Below are 20,408 nucleotides of genomic sequence, written 5' to 3'. Positions count from 1 at the left end.
ACCACAGAAAATCAATAAAAAATAATTTTTTTTTAGTTCCCTTAATAGAGGGTGGTCAGGACACAATCTTCACTGGCCAAGGAAGCCTGATTCCCGTTCGGCCAGTGTGCTTCACATAACCTTCGAAAATTCCCCTCTAAAGGGGGCTGAGCTCCCAGCCCGGGACCTTCTGAATGAGGCAGAGGCCTACGCACTTCGGCTGGTAACAGAAAGCTTCTCTGGAACGCTGAGCTTCTCGGGTTTTGTAGTGGGTTTCCGCCAGAGTTTATGAGACTGCCATTTTTTAACGGAAGTAACTCTGCATTACAATAGTGTCTGGCCAACTTCTACCAAAGATTAGGGTGTACAGTCCAGAGCTAGCCACACTCAAGGGCAAGAACCCCGGCATCACTCCTGCCCACTCCGGCTTCTTTTCAGTAGAGGCGTCTTGAAAACTTGACACTCCGTTATCTGCCTTGATCTACAGCATCTTCCAGGCTCTTCTTGAGATCCTACTGGCCCTAATTTAATGTCATTTATGCCCCAGACAAAAAGTACTTAATCACTTTAGCAGACGAACCCAGACTATTTTTTTTCTTTTTGAGTCACACCTGGCGATGCACAGGGGTCACTCCTGGCTCTGCACTCAGAAATTACCCCTGGCAGTGCTCCGGGGACCATATGGGATGCTCGGAATCGAACCCAGGTCAGCCGCATGCAAGGCAAATGCCCTACCCACTGTGCTATCGCTCCAGCCCCAGCCCAGACTATTCTTAACTGTGGTAGTTAACTGCAATGATTTCTTTTCAATCACAATCTTTTCTCTAAAGAATTTTTGCAATAAAATTTTTCCCATGAAATTTTCTCGGGAACTGTGTGGAAGGATCACACAATAGCAGACTTGGCCTACGGACACACATTCTTTGACCCACACAATTTTCCATTAGAAAATCTGAACGGAAAGCTTACACATTTCATTTGGTCCTGATCCCCACCAATTAAGAATGCTTCCCACAGACTCCACTCAGTGGTGTTACTTGACGGGGGTGGCCCTCTAGCACTTAGGTTAGCAGGGCCTTAGATTTTAGGGACTTTGTTCCTACAGACAATTTTTAGTTTCTTCCATGGTTCTTTCGTTGGTGGTGGACAAGTAAGGTAGCCACTGGTACCAGGCAAGCAAAATGTAGCAAAAGAGGGGCTGGAGCGATAGCACAGCGGGTAGGGCGTTTGCCTTGCACGCGGCCGACCCGGGTTCAAATCCCAGCATCCCATATGGTCCCCTGAGCACCGCCAGGGGTAATTCCTGAGTGCAGAGCCAGGAGTAACCCCTGTGCATCGCCGGGTGTGATCCAAAAAGCAAAAAAAAAAAAAAAAAAATGTAGCAAAAGAGAAGGGCTCGAATCAGGCATAAAAAGAAAGCTCTCCTCGCCAGGAAGTCACTACTGTGTATAAAGTCTGCAACAGAGTTACTGTTGCCTATCAGATAATCAACTCCAAGCAGGAGTGAGGACTGTGCTCAGCACCACGGACTATTCCACACAGGCGTGAACATTATCTGTGCAGTAAATGATCGTTACTCTTTGGGCCATTTTAAACTAAATTAAACAGATTGAGGGTTACTCTTTGGGCCATTTTAAACTAAATTAAACAGATTGAGGGCGGGGAAGGAGAAAATTCAAGTTGTAGAAAACAGACTCCCATGTGCAAGGCTCTGAGCTCTATCCCAGTGCTGCAAAATCGGTCAGGTGCAATGCCAGATATGGCCCTACTAAAATCAAGGGGCTGTGTGTGGTGTGGTGTGGTGGGGTGGGGTGTGGGGTGTGGGGTGTGGGGTGTGGTGTGGTGTGGTGTGGTGAAAAACAGATCGATGGAAATAGATCAAAAACTGTTTCCAGAACCAAAAAAGACACTAGTCACTGGGAGCCAAGTTCCTCCCTGGTTAAGAGTAGCAGACAAAAGAAAACTGGACAGGAATTCTGAAAAGACAATATTATGAGTTAGGTCGAGTCATTGATCATTAAAAGTGTGACTGCAGAATGTTAGTTTAAAAGCCATGTAATATATAATTTATTCCCCAAGACCAGTGTACATGTGAAAAATATGCTATAAAAGGGAAATGAGGGGGCTGCAGGGCTGGAGCAATAGCACAGCAGGTAACGCACTTGCCTAGGATGAGGCTGACCTGGGTTTGATCCCCGATATCCCATGTGGTTCCCGAGAACCACAAGGAGTGATTCCTGAGTGCAGAGTCAGGAGTAACCCCTGAGCATCACCATGTGTGCAACCAACCCTCAAAAAAAAAGGAAAGAAAATGAAATTATCCCAGCTCATTCGACAGGGCCTAAGGGTTTCAAAGCAGAACTTTAAACCAGCTCCCCATTCAAAAACCTACAATGAGATGTTGATCTTCCTGTTTTTCATAAACCTTATAATTGTGCTTCCAGAAAACTACCAAGCATCTGCCTCTATGTAGCTAATTCTTTTCATTTTGGAGCTCTCACAAGGAAATAGAGAGGCAACTGTGCCAGAATCAGTATCTTCTCCAGCCAAAATCAGGATGCCTTGAAGCCAATTTCCTCTTGGTAAATTCTGATCAAATTCCTTCCATTTGCAGCTTCCCAGTATTGGTAATGGCTGCACGTGTCACAGTCGGTATGTACGTGCATATGTTTAGCAATATATGGTAGAAAGTGAACGGCAATATGTACACATGTGCACACGGCAAACATTATTCATGGATGAAATCACACATATATCATGTATGTCAATTGCTTAAAATGTCTTTATTGGACTCTCAGTAAAGACCACAGTCACAAAGCACATTTGCACTCTCCTAAAACAGTGATACTAACATTACTTTGGAATTCTGTATTAATTAACTCAATATCACCGTATCACTGTATCACTATCATCCCATTGTTCATCGATTTGCTAGAGCGGGCACCAGCAACGTCTTCATTCGTCCCAGCCCTGAGATTTTAGCAGCCTCTCCTTACTTATCTTTCCTAATGACTGGAGGCTTTTTGAGGGTCAGGGGAATGAGACCTGTTATTGTTACTGTATTTGGCATATCGAATACACCACAGGGAGTTTGCCAGGCTCTTCCGTGCAATTAACTCAATATAGCTATAATTATAAGCAAAGTTAGTAGGAATAATTCTGGTGCTATAAACTGTGCCTTAAAAACTTCTGAATCATCAAAGACCAAGTTAGGTTCTACCTTTAGTATAAAGGGCATGTTATCAAAGTCAATTCTTTGAAATAATTTGTGATTAGACTGTCTGGTCAGAAAATGTGTATGAGTCTGAATAATTTGGTTATTCTGCACACCTTCTTCCCCAGTTATTCCTGACAAAGTAGAATTCTGATATTGTTTGTTATGACTGCCTATTACTGGTTTATAATATTATGGAATTTATTATATGATTCTTCATTCTTTATTACTAATCATGTTCACAATCGCAGGATTGTTCCCACGCATGGTTACTCAGCACCACTGGGTGCCTTTCTAGACAACCCACATGAGCAGCCCTGGTGACGCCCCGCCCGCCACACAAGGCCCCTGCAGCACCGTGGCCCTGGGGCACGGCCAGTCCAGTGGACAAGACTCTCTGGGAAGGGTCGCCAGGCCTCCTAAGCACCAACTGGAGGGCCCACTCAAAAATAAATAAATGTACATTTTATATATGTGATATATATTTATTTCTTATCTTCTTAATAACCACCAAAAATATATGTACAGATAAAATAATGTGCTGGATCGATTCCCTTCAAAACAATATACTAAAAGGATAAGTAGATGGGGATGATATGCAATATGCTAATACTTTATGTTCTTATATATGTTTAAAATTCTCTATAATACAAGCATTTCTTAATAAGGCAACTCAGTAGTCATAAAAAACTGTGATGAATTCTAAAAGTTGGTTTCTAAAAATTAAGTCAACAATGAAGTTTTTATTTCTATAAAACAGTTATAAACTGACAGTCACAAAATGCTGCTAAAATTCAGTCATCCTGTTGCTCATCAATTTGCTCGAGCAGGCACCAGTAATGTCTCCACTTGTTGTTACTGTTTTTGACATATCGAATATGCCACAGGTAGCTTTTGACTGTTGTTACTGTTTTTGACATATCGAATACACCACAGGTAGCTTGCCAGGCTCTGCCGTGCAGGCGAGATATTCTTGGTAGCTTGCCGGGCTCTCCCGAGCCAGGGTCAGCCTCGTGCAAGGCCCTACACACTGCCCTATCGCTCCAGCCCAGGAATCATATCCAATCTGAAACGAATTAAATGAATCTTACTTTTGTTTTTTTGTGATGCTTTTCCTTTGGTGTGGGAGAATAAACTAAGGGTCTCAGACGCTAAGTTATGGAGCTCTGTCACCAGCTCCAAATCTTAATTTTTAAGCTGATTAAAAGGGTTTCCCACAGTCCAAAACCTTAATTTATTCTTTACCTGTTACAAACATATTATATCGCATTCTTTCTAAAACAAAAAATAAAACCTTTTACAGAGCATTTTCTAAAACTCACTAAAGAGTGGCAGAAAAACACAAAGGTCTTGATCTATAGTTATATACGTATTTTTAAAAGCTGTCCAAAACAGTAACCAAAAAGAAAAAATAACTCCTAGAATCTCTCTCAAGAGTTCCAGTTAATAAGTTCAAGTCAATAAGTTCATCGAGAGTTTCAACTGTTTATTTTTTAGTAGTCAACATTTTAAAATTCCCATTACAGAGTTGCCTTGCACGCAGCCAGCCTGGGCTGTTCCGGGCGCCCCCCTGGCCCTCCCCCAACCACGAGCAGTCCCCAAGCACAAGCACTACCAGGCGTGGCCTCAAAATAAAAGAAACAAAAAATTTAATTTAAAAATAATAAAATTATTCTTACTGAGCCTCTGGTTAAGTAGATTATGGCTCCCTTATGACTTACTGGTGAATGATTTACTCACTACAAGCCCAAAAACTGTGTATTTATTACAAAACTCAAAATAACTTCTGCTGGGTTCTTTGGAGAAATCGTTAGAAACATATCAACTCAAATGCTTAAAAGAGTTATTTCATTTGGGGGGCTGGAGCAATAGCACAGCGGGTAGGGCGTTTGCCTTGCACGCGGCTGACCCAGGTTCAAATCCCAGCATCCCATATGGTCCCCTGAGCACCGCCAGGAGTAATTCCTGAGTGCAGAGCCAGGAGTAACCCCTGCGCATCACCGGGTGTGACCCAAAAAGCAAAAAAAAAGAGTTATTTTCCCCAAAATTTGGGTTTAGGTTTAGTACACTGGAAGAGATTGAAAGGAAAATAAATGGTCAACTTAAGAGTTTTAATGTAATATTTCATTTTTCAAATTAACACCATCTTTACTGAGGAAAAATAATTTAATAACTCTACTGGGACTAACTGAGCTGAATTTCATGTTAACCTTACAGAAATCAGTCCTTTTATACTGTGTTCTGGTTCAGCTCAGTGGTAGAACACATACCTCAAATGTATAAAGCCCGGGATTGATCCTTATCACTCAAAATAATGGCGGTGCTGGGGCTGCAGTGATAGCACAGCAGGTAGGGCATTTGCTTTGCACGCAACCGAACCGGGTTCGATTCCCAGCATCCCATATAGTCCCCTGAGCACCGCCAGGAGTAATTCCTGAGTACATGAGCCAGAAGTAACCCTGTGCATCACCAGGAGTGACCCAAAAAGCTAAAAAAATTAAATACGGGGGTGCTTGAAAAAAAAACACAAGATAGACCAAATTCTACTCTGAATTTCCAGGGCAAGAGAGTGAGTACAGGGGTGAAGGAGCATGCCCTCCAAGTGGTTAGCCCGGTTTGATCCAGGCACTGCAGGGAATGACCCCCACACACAGAGCGAGAGTAGCCCCTTAAGCAATGCATGGTGTGATAGTGTGGCCTAAGCCCCCAAAACAAAATAGAGACACAAATGATATGTAGTTGCTATATTAATCACTGTAGCACTGTAGCACTGTCGTCCTGCTGTTCATAGATTTGCTCAAGCGGGCACTCTTAACGTCTCCATTGTTGCTACTGTTTTTGGCATATCGAATATGCCACAGGTAGCTTGCCAGGCTCTGCCGTTCGGGCAAGACACTCTCGGTAGCTTGCCGGGCTCTCCGAGAGGGATAGAGGAATCGAACCTGGGTCAGCCTCGTGCAAGGCAAACGCCCTACCTGCTGTGCTATCACACCAGTCCGTATTAATCGCTATTATTAATTTGGTTTTATTTTAGTCTCCTATGTGAGGGGCTGGAGCACTAGTCTTGCACATGTGGCCAACCTGGGATTCAATCCATGGCACCCCAAGGGGTCCCCCCCGCCTGCCAGGAGTGATCCCTAAGCACTAAGCCAGGAGTCAACCCTGAGCAACGCAGGATATAGCCCAAAAGCAATGCAGGATATAGCCCAAAATAAATAATAATTTATTAAATTATTTAATTTAATAAAAATGTGACTGATATAAAAATGGGATGCTCTCTGGCAGAGTACTTTAGAGACCATAAGTAATTAGTTGTCCTTTTTTAAAAAATAAAAAAATCTATAATAATCCAGACTTTTAACTTTTCAATCTGGCTTCTTCATAAATGTTCTTGAAACATATTCAAGAAAAAGAAATTAAATGTGTTGAATGTTTTGCTTCTAGCAATATTGTGCTTCTATGGTATTTTCATCATCTCAACGACTTAAGACACTTTTTGCCGTGTTCGAGGTCTGCTGAGTCACGTTGACTCAAGGCCCCGGACCACTCTGTGGGTAAGTGATGACATCAGAGCATGCAAGGGTGGAGCTGACACTCAACTCGGCAGGTTTAAATATCTTGGCTCTCCCAAGTGTGTGTGGGGGCTGCAATTTGGCATAAAATTCTCAGCCGGATGCAGATAAATTTCTCTGAAAAATGTTTTTAAATGGCTATGGTTTTTTGCTTTGAAAAAAAATGTTGGAGAAAGCATACATTAGAATGAAGTTCACATTTTTTAAAGATACTTTTTGTTTTTTAATATGCCCATCCCTGCAGAAACCCCAACTACAATGAAACAATCTCAAATTAAAAGCCTTTCCATGGGCATAAAACTTTCATTTTGTGTTTAAACGTAGGCAGCACCATAACCCCCACTAAAATTTTTTTTTCAAAATTTACTGTTTCAAAGTACAAAGGAAAATAAATCTTAAATATTGGTTCTTTAAGCCCATGTTCTTCCTTGAACACGTATCTCACTTGCTGTTTGTTTCCCTGCTTGCTTCCGTCCACTCTGGAAAAGCCCGTGTCCTCTCCTCGACACACATCTCCCCTCTCTCTCCTCTCTCCTCCCCCATCTTCTAAGCAAGTTTTATTTAATAAAATCAATCTTACTTCAAAAAAAAATACAGATATTTACAAGGCCTTCTCTATTTGCAATTATACGGTATCCTGGTCATTTCGGCTTTCGTGTCTCAACATTTTTCCATTTAAATGTAACTTTCTTTACTCAACAACTCTGGAAGACAAATACCAATAATTACCAGTTTTATCAATAAATACAAAGATGCCAAGAACTTTGGCCCACTCAACTCATTTAGCAGTTGACCCAGCTGACCCTAGAAAACATCTGTTCCCCTGTCCTCATTTTCTGCACCTGTAGTCACAGACCTAGTTCTCTGGTCTAGCTGTCTTTCTTCTGCCGCTAATGCTCAGACTCCATCCCGGAAGATCCAGTAATTTAGAATCTCTGGGAGGCAGGATCCGAGCTAAGTGTATTTCCAGTTGCACCTGTCGAAGACTCAGAGCACACACAGGGCAATGCAAAATCACAGGAAGAGAGAGGAGAGCACAGCAGATGTGGTCAAGATAAAGCCATCCACCTGCAAAGCAAATGGCATTTTCTTCTGTCATTCACAGTGACCCATTTTCTCACTCCCAAATCAGTTAATGCTAAGGAAAAAAGTCACTTTATTTATGACATTTGCTACATGAAGACTGCTGGAAACATAAGTCCTAATATCCAATGGAATACTTAAGACAGTTTTTGTTTAAACATGCTGTGTGCGGGCAGAGAGCCAGCACAGCGGGGAGGATACTTGCCTTGCCTGCAATCGACCCAACCGGGTTCGATTCCTGGGACGCCTCGTGGTCCCCTGAGCCCCACCCAGAGTGACCCTGAGCACAGAGCCAGGTGTAAGCCCTCAGCACTGCCCGGTGTGGCCTCAAAACAAAAACAAATAGCAAATAAACACCCTCTGGATGATTTGCACTTTATAGGCTTTTTGTTGCTTTCTTATATCGTGTCTGTTCACTCATTTTTACATCTCTGACCTTCAAAATGTTTCTCTCTTCTCCCTGAGGAATAAGTATTGGCTTGCAGATAATGAACTCTCTGTTTACTAAAAATGTGTTGTGACCCAAAAAGCAAAAAAAAAAAAAAAAGATGTGTTTACTGCACTGAAATTACTGGATGGTATTTTTGCTGACTACGGAAATTTAAACGGTCATTGTTTTCCTTCACCACATTAAAAGATACTATTAAAATACCTTCTAAGTTCCCTTGTTACTATTAAGAATTGAACTAGCAATCTAATACCCTTTTGTTTTCTCTAGTTACTTTTAGATGTTTCTCGTTGTCTTTGGTTTTCTGTAATTTTGCTATGCTACACCTGGAATTTCTTCATACACAGCCCACTTCAGATTAGGCTTCCTGACTATGGAATTAAATTGACTAATCTTCATCTACTAAAATAGTCAACCCTTTCCAAAATATGTTTCATCATAAAAAAATTTCCCCTAAAAATTATTACAAAATATAACAACTCTATATAGACAAGTCCCAACAAAAAAAATGAAAAACCTAATTATTACAAAAACAACAACTACAGAACGATAGAGCAAGAGCAGAAAATCAAGTTACCCGGGGCACACGCCCGTACAGCAGCACTTCCCAAAGAGGATGATACTGACCCCTGAGGGGCACAGACGCCCGTGGGTGGGGGTTCGGGTGGGGGGGGCTATTCTCTTAAAGAAGGTAGATTACCTGGGGGGCGGGGGGATTCTGAGTGATTTTGTTTTCTGAAAAGGGAACCATAAGCCAAGTTGGGAAACTGTTGAAATCCTCTTCCTTGATGAAGGAACAGCTGAAACCTTTTCTCCTCCATAAACCATCAGATCAGTGACTAGTGCCTGAGACCTTCCAAAGCTACTAGTCCTGTTTATAAGCAAATACATTCAACATTGTCGGATTATATATACACATGCATATAGACATATATATATATGTCTATATATAGACATATGCATGTGTATATATATATACACACACACACATATATAATATGTGCTCCTCTCCTTTATCCACAATTTGTTACAATAACACCAGCTCTGGAAAAACTCTCTTAGGAAGCACTCTTCACAAAGAACAACATGAATATGTTCCCAACATCATACCCCATTTACATAGCTGACAAGTAGAAAATAGGTAATGCTGAAGTACAGTTTTTCATTCATCTGCACCCTTACCAATTTCATATCAAAATTTCTGGTAATTTTTCTCTTGTTGCTCAGAGGATATTCTGCTGCATCCAAGCTTAGCACAAGAGAACTTGAGATGAGATTTAAGAATTTAGCCCCCTTCCTATCCTAACAAAATTTACTGAGATTTAAAAATCTTGGTTTTCATTAAGTGTTTCATTAAAATGCCTTTGAACATGGAATTTTATTAATATTACTGAAAACTTTACCACCACCAGACTTTTAAATTACTAACAGTTTTTATTAATTCTCTATTTCTGCCAACAATGGTTGAATTTAAAGTTCATAAAGCCTTTTAGACTTTTTGTAGAAAGTGCTAGGGGTCCAAGCCAGGGCTGCCTCACCCTCTTGAGGTATATTCTCTTACCACTGAGCTACAGGCCCCCAGTTTTTACAACTTTGCTTTGAAGGTGAAGGATCAAAGTAGATGTTCTCATTTTTGTTTTGTTCTGTAGTTTGGGGGCCATTCTTGGCAATATTCAGGGGTTACTCCTGGCTCTGCACGCAGGAATCACTCCTGGCAGTGCTCGGGGGACCATATGGGATGCTGGGGATCGAACCCATGTCAGCCGCGTCCAAGGCAAGCACTGTACAAACACAAGATGACTGATATGCTTCCTGGTAGGAAGAAGTCACTTTGCGGAGAACAGTACTATCGAAAGGAATAATCTGAATGTTGGATAAAACCATACAGTCTATTTGAAGGAAATCACCCTTCTAGTTGGAAGGTGTTGGGGTCTGCTGAAGCAACAAGACCAGGACCAGAGGCCCAGGACATGAGATTTCAAAAAGGAAAGTCCAAGGAAGTTGGTGACTTCTGCTTTGACCCCAAGGGCACTTGAGAATTCTGAACATGGGAGTAACTGAGGATCTAAGGGCTTGAACAGTCACAAAGCTGCCCCTGAGACTTTAAAAAATTATCAGAACTCTATCTCTCCACCTCTCCGCCTCTCTCTGTCTCTCTGTCTCTCTGTCTGTCTGTCTCTGTCTCTCTGTCTCTCTGTCTCTGTCTGTCTGTCTGTCTGTCTCTCTCTCTCTCTCTCTCTCTCTCTCTCTCTCTCTCTCTCTCTCCCCCCTCCCTCCCTACCTCCTCTCTCATTTTCACTCAATGTATTAGAGGCCAAGGCACTTAGAAAGTACTTAAGAACAAGGATCAAACCTCTCCAAACTCTAATTAAACCCTGAAAACTGCTACCTGGGCAACAGTAGTGAAGCAGAGGCAGAGACACGCACTTTACCAAAGACATCGATCACCCCCAAGTCAGCCCTCTCCCTGTGCAAAGAGGCTGGTGGGTCACGTGCATCCACCACCGGAGCAGGGAGGGCAGGCTCTCTGCAAGCATCACTGGAGCCTCTGGGGTTCCTAACATCGACTCCTAGGAACGCTAACAGCGGACCCACCTGACTGACAGTCGGAGACCAAGGGACACACAGAGACCCGAGGACACTCCAAAGAGCAGAACTGGCCCACAAGGTCCTGAGAACCATGGTGACAGGCAAAGGAGGGAGTGCTGAACACTGAAGATGAAAAGGTGAGCCCGGCAAAGGCCCGCTGAAAGGAACATGTGGAATCACAGAACTGAAGAAGGGTCACCGGAAGTGAGGACTCCACGAGACGGACTCAGCAGCAGAGTAAAGCCAACAGCAGAGCAGAGCACGGAGCTCGGCGTGCCTGCAGCTGCCAGCCACGCCCGGGAGGCCCGCGGGCCCCCGCCAGCCCGCTCCCCTGGCGCCCAGCCCTCTGCACAGGCCAGCCCTGGCCGGCCGGCACCCAGAGGGATGGGTCCAGCCCGGGATCGGGAGGCGCGTCTGCAGGTGCACGACGCTTCTTCGGTTAGTTACATAAGACGCAGGTGACTTCTGAACAATCCGAGACGCTGCCGAGTCCCCAGCACGCCCCGCCGATCTGCTTCTCCTTGGCCTGCCCCCAGCACCTGCAGCTACCTCTCGCCCTGCGCGATCCATCTGGGCTGCAGGGCTGTTCCGTGCCAGGGCCAGCTCGAGAGCTAAAAAGGAGCCCTTTATGGATGTAAAAGAAGGCAGTAAATAGACATTCTGCTTCGTTTTGCTGCTAAAGGGGCCGCAGCAGCGGTGTGCAGGCTCACTCCCGGCTCTGTGCTCGGGGCTCACTCCCGGCTCTGTGCTCGGGGCTCACTCCCGGCTCTGTGCTCGGGGCTCACTCCCGGCTCTGTGCTCGGGGCTCACTCCCGGCTCTGTGCTCGGGGCTCACTCCCGGCTCTGTGCTCGGGGCTCACTCCTGAATCTGTGCTCGGGGCTCACTCCCGGCTCTGTGCTCGGGGCTCACTCCTGAATCTGTGCTCGGGGCTCACTCCCGGCTCTGTGCTCGGGGCTCACTCCCGGCTCTGTGCTCGGGGCTCACTCCTGAATCTGTGCTCGGGGCTCACTCCTGAATCTGTGCTCGGGGCTCACTCCCGGCTCTGTGCTCGGGGCTCACTCCTGAATCTGTGCTCGGGGCTCACTCCCGGCTCTGTGCTCGGGGCTCACTCTTGGCTCTGTGCTCGGGGCTCACTCCCAGCTCTGTGCTCGGAGCTCACTCCTGATTGTGCTCAGGACTCACTCCTGGCTCTGTGCTCGGGGCTCACTCCCGGCTCTGTGCTCAGGACTCACTCCTGATTGTGCTCAGGACTCACTCCTGGCTCTGTGCTCGGGGCTCACTCCCAGCTCTGTGCTCGGGGTTCACTCCTGCATGGCTCCAGGAACCATATGTGGTTCTGGGGACTGAACCCAGGTTAGCCACATGCAAGGCAAGCACCCTACCCACTGTACTCTCTCTGGCCCCTAAATAGATACTTTCTAAATTTTATTATTTCCTTATTAAGGCACCACGCTTCACGAAGTCATTCATAACAGAGTGTCAGGCAGACAACAGTCCAGCACCAACCCTGCCACCAGTGTCCGCTTCCTCCCACCCCAGAGCCTGCCTTCTGAACAGGCACGTTCTTGTTAAGTTTGTTTGGAGGCTGGTAGGGGGAGGGAGAATAGTTTTGGTTTTTAGTTCTTATTTCGGTTTTAGTTTTAGGCCACAGCCGGGGACCACTCCGATCCGGGGTGCAGGCTCGGCGGCTGCCCTATCCCTCGGGGCCCGTCGGTCTGGTCAGTCGGCGGGCCAGGCCTTCAGTACTGCTGGCTCTGGGGTCTGGAGGCAGGTGGCCAGGAAGGCGTCCCACAGGCTGCAGAGCCCCCACGGTCACGCTCAGCCCCCGAAGCCGCGTGCCTGAGCACCTTCTCCGCACCAGGCGGTCCCCGGGCCGCGGCTTCCACTCCTGCTTCGATTGCAACATGTTTTTCTCCCCTAGATTTATGAGGCACCCTTCATCCTTTGTGCAATCTTATCTTGATGTGAATTATCACTATTACTCTTAGGGAAAAGAATGTCGTAATCCCCTTTGAGGCAATCAAGCTCACCACGGGGTGATGCAACGAGGCTGAAAAATCACTACTTCACGGATTCTCTTAACAATTTTTATGCCTCCCCACACCCCAGCCCCAATTTCTCTAAAACTGAAGCCTGCGCTTCGACGTCTAAGTTTTTAACCTAAGGCAGTTTCTAGTCTGGGGAGTCAACCAGTCGCTAAGGACGAGAGCGCGTTAGGGGGACCCCCCACCCTCGAGCAGGTATGGAGACCTCTCCACAGCAGCGTCCTTCGTGCCGGCGCTCAGCGGCCCCTTCCGGGGAAGGACTCGGACAACTCTAGGCCCCCGTGTACCCAGCATCCTCCCATCTCAGCACTGAGGGTACCAAGTCTCAGAAAATCGGACCACCCTGGACAGTTGGTCACCCTGGCAGGGGAAGACACCAAACAAACAAGCAAAGGAAAACCGACGACACGGTGTTAAGTGCCATGGGGGAAAAGCAAGCTTAATAAGGATGAGGGCGTGTGGGGAAGGTGTGTGTTGTGTTGTGTTGTGTTGTTTGGCTGGGGAGGGGGATTGTTCGCTTGCGGTGCCAGGGTCAGCCCAGGTGGTTACTACGGTTTGTACGGGAATAAGAGGCAAGGGGCCTCTGATACCACAGCACTTGAAAATAGGAAGCAAGACAAAGATTTCAACAGCTTGTGAAAGGAACTCCAGGCAGACAAGAATGAGAAACGGAGAACAGCAAATCCTCAGGGGTAAGTACGCTTGGAGTCAGGGAGATTCAGGGCAGCAAACACAGAACAGACGAGGACACGGGGCGGGGGGTGGGAGGGGGCAGCAGCGGATCCATCACTGACCACAAACCCCTAATTCCAACCAACCTCTAAACATCGTCCTCTCTGGTCACAGCGGAGTGTCTGTCTTAATTTACCGATGACCCCACAGTGGAGACTGTAACTACCTTCAACAGTCCCAACATGGAAGCGTACCCTACCTGCACACATCTGTTTCCGTGTACTCAGCTCCCTCAGACTGAGACTTCGTCAAGTCCAACTCTCTCTAACAGCGTCAGGCGCATTAAGCAAGCTGATACATGCCCTCGGACAGGATTTCCTCTGGCCTGCATGTTACGGAGGCTTTAATGCCTTTCCCCCAGGAAAGCAGGGCACCGGGAAGGCAGCCCTCTATTTGTGACAGGACACTTGAAACAGCCTGCCGAAGCGCTAAGACAGAATATGGGGAAGCTACTCCCGCTGGCCCATTCACTGAAACTGCAGAGAAAGCTCTTGAACCGCAAATGCTTAGGGCTTGAGGGTCCAAGTGAAAATGCAAATGACAGAAAGTTCTGCTAGCAACAACCGCTAGCTGGTCGAGAGGCAACTTTTCTAGCTGTCCTGGGTGATGATCCTGAAACAATTGTCCACAACTTTTTGGATCAATTTGGTCGCCCAAAACTTTCCACAGCTACCCACAACCCTTCCTGGTTCCCCTGTTCTGCACTATGTTGTACTTCCATGATTTTTCTCAGCGTCTGCTGAATGAATAAAGCTGTCTGTCTCCCCAGGGCAAGGGAACATTTCCCCGGCACAGTCTGACTCCACACCCATCACTGAGAATGCTGGTCTAACAGTAAACACGTATTATCTGATATGATTTGCTAAGCGAATAATTAGCATATACAAAGGACTTATCCTACAGAGCAATGAAGCAAATCTACCAGAATTTATCCACATCGATCTCAAAAGGAACTCCCAGAAATATTATTGCAATACAGCTCTCATGATCATCTTGGGAAATTATTTAAGTTTAAAGATCCAAAAAGTTAAAAGATCAAAGAAAAAGCAACATCACTATTTTAAAAATTCAATGTCCAAATATAAATTGCCAAACTTTGCACCAAATTGATTTACCTCAAAAATAGAGAGTAGGGGCTGGAGCAATAGCACAGTGGGGAGGGCATTTGCCTTGCACTCGGCTGACCCTGGTTCGAGTCCCAGCATCCCATATGGTCCCCTGAGCACCGCCAGGAGTAATTCCTGAGTGCACAACCAGAGTAACTCCTGTGCATCGCCAGGTGTGACCCCAAAAAAAAAAAAAAAGAGAGAGAGTAGAAGAAAACTGAAGAACCTGTCTATAGAGGAATTTCTGCTCAGTAATAGATAAAAGACTTAGAGCTGAAGGGCTGCTTATACAAAAATCAATATACAAATCTCAACATTTTGGGGGCCATGGTTTTGGTTTGGGGCCACACCCCACAGTGATCAGGGGCTACGCCAGGCTCTGCTCAGGGGTCCCTTCTGGAGGTACCTGGGAAGCATGCAGTGCCCAGGGTCTCGTCTGGACCCACACACCAAGCAAGCTTCATCCTTAGTAAGCTCACTCTCTCCCTCTGACTGGGGAAATTTCCTGTATTCTTTTGCATTTTTGTTTTGTGTTGCTGTTGCTGGGGGTGCACTCAGCAGTGCTCAGAGATTACTCCCAGCTCTGTGCTCAGGGGTTAATCACAGCAGACTCAGGGGACCATGCAGTGCCTGGGATTGAACCAGAACCTCCCCCTGGCAAAGCCTGCATCTGCACTATTCAAGATGCTTACCTCTATGTCTATACAGCAAGAGTGTGAAACAAAACCTCATAACAAACAAGTTCATCACGATAACATCCAAAAGAATACTTACAAATTTAACAAAACATCGAATTTATACTCTGAATATGAATAAACATTCTTTAAAGATATTGAAAGGGCTAAATAAAGGGAAAGATTTTATGTTCTTGGATCATTAAAACTTAACGTTGTTAGGGGCTAGAGCGATAGCACAGCAGGTAGGGCGTTTGCCTTGCACGCGGCCGACCCAGGTTCGAATCCCAGCATCCCTCTTCAACAAATGGTTTTGTCTAACCAGGAAGGGAGGGAGGGAGGGAAGGAGGGAGAGACAGTGGGAGGGAGGAAGGAAGGATGGATGGAAGGGAGGGAGGGAGGGAGCCAAATCCCTCTAACATACCATACACAACAGTTATTTCAAATGACTGAAGACCTCATGGTTAGAGCAGAACCCATAAACTCACTGAGGAAACAGAATTCTTCAGGATGTGAACCTCAGAGGTGTTTCTAATTATCTGACTCCACAGCAAACACTAATAACAATAAAACCAAAATGGAACTGTGTCCTCTACAAGCAATAGAATATTATGCAGCTCTAAGTAAAGATAAGACCTCCTAGCTTGCAGAAACTTAGAAGGAACTGGAGGGGATTGTGGCAAGAGAAACGCCAAGAGGAAAAGGATAAACACCAGATGCTCACACTCACCCGTGGTACACAGAGAAACAAAACTAGGGAACAGAGAGTATCTAACAATGACAAACCCTTGGCCTGACATTACAAAACTGAGATTACCAAACAGCGGAAGGAGGAGGGAGGGAAATGAAGAGATGGGCTAGAAGTAACATAAGGGCAGTGAAGGGTCTTGGGCATTTGGGTGGCACTAAGGCCAAATAACTACACACAAAAACCATAAACATTAACACTATTGCAACCATGATCCCTAAATCATGCTTTTTAAAGTCGCAGCATTTAAGACAGCATGGTCACTGGTACAAGGTTAAAACACAGATCTGAAAGAACTGAAAATCCAGAAATGAGCCCTCATATTTACAGTCAAGTGGATTTAACAACAATTTCAAGAAGGAAAATAGACCTTTCAATAAATTTTGCCTGCACATCAGCATCTCAACTTACAGAAGCATAAAGCAGCCCTGATCTCAGACCAGACCTTGGGTCATGGGGAGGGAGGAAGACGAAGGGGAGGGACACACCCCACATGTCCACCACTGGATGAGTGGATAATGAAAGTGCGACACAAATACACAATGGAATAATACTCTGCTATGAATAAAGTGCAACCGGGATGAAACTGGAGGCAGTCACGCTAAGCGGAGCAAGTCAAAAGGAAAAGGGTAAATACTGGATGATTCCCCTCATATGTACGACTACAGAGAGACAAAGAAAGGAATTAGACAACCCCCAATGGATACAAACCCTGAGACACTTAAAAAAAAAAAAAGCATTTGGGGCTGCAAGGGTGGAGGGAATGTGGGACACTGGCAGAGGGTTGCTGATGGTGGAGGCTACACTACAAGTATCAAAAAATATGGCAAGTGCCATAAACCACATTCCCTCAATAAATAGTAAGCATATTCAATTGGAAAATTTTCAATGTGTTTTAAAAATTAAAACATACCCTTTGATCCTGCAGTTCCACTATCCACATTATAGCGGTCTTTAAAATAGCCAAAGTGTGAAAAGACGAATGTAGCTATCAGTCCGACAGTTCATAAATAAGATGCAGCATATGCACACAAGATTATCTGGCAATTCACAACTGAGGTCGTGAGGCATGCCACTTTGAAAACAGTACGTGAGGTGGGGCACATGAGGCGCAGAAGACCACAGGGCCCAGGACAGACCAACCCAGAGGCCAGATGCAGATGAGTGAGTGTCTAGCGCAGATGAACGAGGCTGGGAAGCAACACGGCGCCTGCCCAGAGTGAGGGGGGGTTTGTCGCGGAGTGGCAACAATGCTCGAAATGTGACTGTGGTTAAGGGTTGCAACACCAAGAATATACTGAAAAGAAAAAAAGAGTATACACTTGAAGCAGATGATTTATACGGCGTATAAATTATTTCAATAAAGCTTGTTATTTAAAAAATTACGGCGAGCCCCAAAATAGAAAATGACACCTCCCTGGAAATAACGTTATGCAAAGGCGAACGGTCTTCTATTGGAGATGACACTGTAAAAGATGGATTCAATTAGTTGTTCCAGCGGTTCATAGACTAATAATTCACTTAAAATCATCCAGGGAATTCAATGACTCTTCAGCTCACTGAAGCATCTAAGTCAGAATGTCCAGGAGGGCTCATAAATGCAGGGGGGTTTTTTTAGCAGGTTTCTCCAATTATTCTAATGAACAGTCAGAATTGGGCCCACTATAATCCCCAGCCAGTGACGGGACAACTCCCCGCTATGCAGGAGAGATGTGTCTCTAGATCCAGCAGCTACTGGCAACTTCCCAGACACCCGAAACTCGCAAAGTCTTGGGTGGAAATGCCCTCCTGGGAAGGAGGGTTTGGGCAGGCCACCTCACCTATCTGATTTACCTCAGAGGATCTCTTTCTGAGCTGCTTCAAATCTCTCTTGGGACAGGAGCAGGTTTAAATAAACGGGCTAAATGAAAGATCAAAATGAATCTCTCACACTCTACTTCAAAATGGACCATCTGGAGAGTAATATACTCTCAAATACCTAAAATTCAATAGGCACTTCCATGTAAAATGACACAGAGGACTGGCTCAAATGCTAAATTTTCATGATTTTCAAAATTTTTAAGATAAAACCAGATATTTCTGTCCTTGCCAAAGGAACGGCTTTGGCCTACATGGCCAGATTCTAAGGTACACGTTCATAGCCCTCTGAAGCGGTACTTCATCAGAAAAATGAACCAAATGGAGGGATTTTGGTCTCCACTGGACAAGGAATGAAGTACTCTCTCTTCCTCTAGACCCATCCAGAAACTAACCGGGTTATTCATGTTTAAACTGGTGCCCAACAACAGACAAGGAACAACACCTGAGCTGGCTCTGAGGCCAAAATCTCACTTGCTGAGGCTGAGAGCAACGGCTTCCGGAGGCCCGCCCTGCCCCGGGAAACTCGGGCAGAGGAGCCGGCCCTGAACTTCAACCAGTCCCAGTGTTTGCATCAGATGACACTGAACCTCAAGGGCAGCTGGGTGGACGTTAGTGGAAGGGATTACTGGTGGCTTCAATGGTCCATGACGAAACGCTGGGGAGTCTGTCCAAGGCCTTAAGTCACAGAGAGAGAGAGAGAGAGAGAGAGAGAGAGAGAGAGAGAGAGAGAGAGAGATCGCTAGCTCTACAGCTGTCCTCTCTGCCGTCGATATAACTTCGTCTCCTTCTCAGTTAATTTCTCAAAAATACTTGTGGTATTTTTACTCGGGAATTACACATCAGAAGAGTGAGGTGATAATATTAACTGACAGAATTACATACATCTAGATCAGTTGCTAATACAGAAAAGTAGAATAAAACAAATCTCAAGGTCCTTTGGAGATTTAAAACTCGACACTCTCACAGTATCTGCCATTAAATATATGCCCTGAAAATTGTAAAGACTGTTCGAAAGTAAGAGCTGTGACCACTTGTTTATTGCCTTTCCACCACTGGGTCCCACCTCGCACGACTCTTGCTCAAAGCCCCTTTTTCTCTCCTTTAGTTTTGCAGCAGCCTTGGCGCCACTATTCAATCTCACTGTAGTCCATCCCAAACCACTTCTTGCTAGAAGCTTTTACAATCATCACTTCCTGCACTGGCTCCAATCTGGCATCCGGTACATTCTACAGTCTTAGCCCCACTCACCCTCTCACCTTCTCTTTACTTGGGTTCCCTGGAATCTAAGTCCTTCTTTGCCTATCCACCAGCAAACATAAACTTCAGCACCTTCTTCTATGATCCAGCTTATGTAACACGGCTACGTCAAACGCACTTAGGTCATCAACCTACGAGATACTCTCTGATGCACCCGACAGTCTATTCCCTTCTCATGGATGCGTACAAGCCTGATAGGACACCTTGTCTAATGCTCTTCCTCTAATGCTCTTCCTGCAGAACTGAGCTGGTGAACTACTCTGTGGCATTTAGCATGAACAGACTAGAGCGAGAGCACAGCGAGTAGGGCGCTTGCCTTGCAAGTGGCCGACCCGGGTTCGAATGATTCCTCCATTGCTCTTGGAGAGCCTGGCAAGCTACCGAAAGTATCCCGCCCACATGGCAGAGCCTGGGAAGCTACCCATGGCGTATTCGATATGCCAAAAACAGTAACAAGTCTCACAATGGAGACGTTACTGGTGCCCGCTCAAGCAAATCGATGAACAATGGGACAGGAAAGGTCCAATCAGATCATTTGCTTCATTTTCTTCTAGTAAGCCCTCGGCTATAGTACTAGTGAGAAAGTATCTACTGGGGACTCACTTACATTACAAAAACAATTTAATCATCTAAAGTAAAAGTTTGTATGTAATTATTTTAAAAATTTGCAACAAATCTATATTACTCTGTCCAACAGTATTTTCACAGCTGTGTTCTAAAATATAACACGTTAGTTCGGGTAATACTTCTTGCTTAATACTTCCCCTTTTTAATAAAGGGGAGGGGACAAGATTTCCAAGTCTGTCACCAAATCTTCAACAACAAAACTTTTAATGAGACCCTAAAACAGTCCAAGGGGAAAAAAAAAAGAATTCCAAGCACTGTCAGAACAATTAAAACCTCTTATGATCCAGACATGCTGGTGAAACTGAACTTGAACGGGGAAGAGGACGTGTAGTTAGTTAGGTCAGACCTTTTGAACGAAATAGTGTGTGTTCTGCCCCGGGTGCCAAGCAAAACACGTCGCTTTGATGTAAACCGCATGTGCTCTGAAGCGCCATCTCTTCTCTGGCTGATTTAAATCCAGAAACATTTCGGTC

The 20,408-nt window shown here is 45.3% G+C and overlaps 1 protein-coding gene across 1 annotated transcript in view; it reads right to left on the bottom strand.

The window, feature by feature from the left end:
• The window catches only part of BABAM2 (BRISC and BRCA1 A complex member 2), a 398,928-nt gene that overhangs the window by 284,487 nt on the left and 94,033 nt on the right, over nucleotides 1-20,408 (bottom strand). The window lies entirely within an intron of this gene.

The sequence above is a fragment of the Sorex araneus genome, chromosome X, assembly GCF_027595985.1.
Source record: "Sorex araneus isolate mSorAra2 chromosome X, mSorAra2.pri, whole genome shotgun sequence".
Taxonomy (NCBI): domain Eukaryota; kingdom Metazoa; phylum Chordata; class Mammalia; order Eulipotyphla; family Soricidae; genus Sorex; species Sorex araneus.
The sequence above is the reverse complement of the archived record's forward strand: the minus strand, read 5'-3'. Positions and strand labels throughout refer to the sequence as shown.